General features: G+C 35.6%; 1 non-coding gene across 1 annotated transcript; it reads left to right on the plus strand.

Annotated features, from left to right (window-relative positions):
- Nucleotides 1-873: 873 nt before the first annotated feature.
- On the plus strand, nt 874-980 carry LOC111749773 (U6 spliceosomal RNA). The gene has a single exon (XR_002784966.1). It is a non-coding gene; the product is annotated as a U6 spliceosomal RNA (small nuclear RNA).
- The last annotated feature ends 221 nt before the right edge of the window (nt 981-1,201 follow it).

A 1,201-nucleotide genomic window follows, 5' to 3' on the forward strand; every position in this document is an offset into this window, starting at 1 on the left:
GAACATTTGGCTTTGAAAATCATTTAATAAATCTTTAACACAATTCATTGTAATCTGTGGAAATTTAGGGTCCCTTTTTTAAAAAAAAAAAAAATTTTTTTTTTTTTTACTACCATCTTAAAGAATTACTTAAAATTCAATATATCAGGAACTATGAACCAAAAAAAAATTGGTACTTGTTTATTTTAGCCCATAATGTAAATAAGGCCAGAACAAAGAGTCAAAAGAACAACTGGAGAGTAGAAACTTTAAAAAAGTTTAAGCGCTTGCTTTATGACTAATCTCCTTAGTTACTGACTTGTATGTATATTTGTGCATGTTAAACTTTGGATAAAACGAGGTTAAATTAGTGTGACAGCTATTAAGTGGTAACCTTGGAGTAACCAAAAAAACAAGCCAAACGCGTTGCCATGGAGCCGATTCCGCCTCATGGTGACCCCTTGTGCACAGAGCAGAGCTGCGCTCCACAGGGTTTCAAAGCTCTGACCTTTTGGAGGCAGGTCTCCAGTGCTTTCTTCTGAGGCACCTGGCTAAAATCTGGCTTCAACCTCCAGCAGCCTGGATTCCAATACTGCTCTAATATTTACAACCCAATTCTGTGTTTTTTGGCAAGTTAGTTAATTTTTCTAAGACTTGGCTTCATTTTTTACAAAGCAGGGATAATAAGAATGACAAAAAGTTAGTTAATTAATTCATGCAAAGCTCTTACTACAGAACTAGGAGCCTAGTAAACATTTATTAAAGGCAAATAGTACTGTTTTTATCTTTACAACCACAGTGATAATTTTTTAAAACAACTTCCACATATTTTTGTATTGAGTAGACATACATAAGAACATAGAGAATATAATATATATAAGAATATAATAGAAAGTGCTCACTTTGGCAGCACATATACTAAAATTGGAGTCATACAGAGAAGATTAGAATGGCCCCTGCTCAAGGATGACATGCAAATTCATGAAGCGTTCCATATTTTTGAGGGAAAAACTCTAACTAGACAATAGATAAATGGTAACTTTGGTGAAGGGTAAGACGCTACACAATACTGGGGAAGCCAGCGCAACTTGACCAAAGTAGGGTCATGGAAGCTTCACTCCCTGAGGGACTGAATTACTGGGCTGAGGTCTGGGGACGATTCTCCTGGGAAACATCTAGCTCAATTGGCATAACAAAGTTTATAAAGAAAATGTTCTACATC

Source organism: Loxodonta africana, chromosome 8 (assembly GCF_030014295.1).
Source record: "Loxodonta africana isolate mLoxAfr1 chromosome 8, mLoxAfr1.hap2, whole genome shotgun sequence".
In the NCBI taxonomy this organism is placed as follows: domain Eukaryota; kingdom Metazoa; phylum Chordata; class Mammalia; order Proboscidea; family Elephantidae; genus Loxodonta; species Loxodonta africana.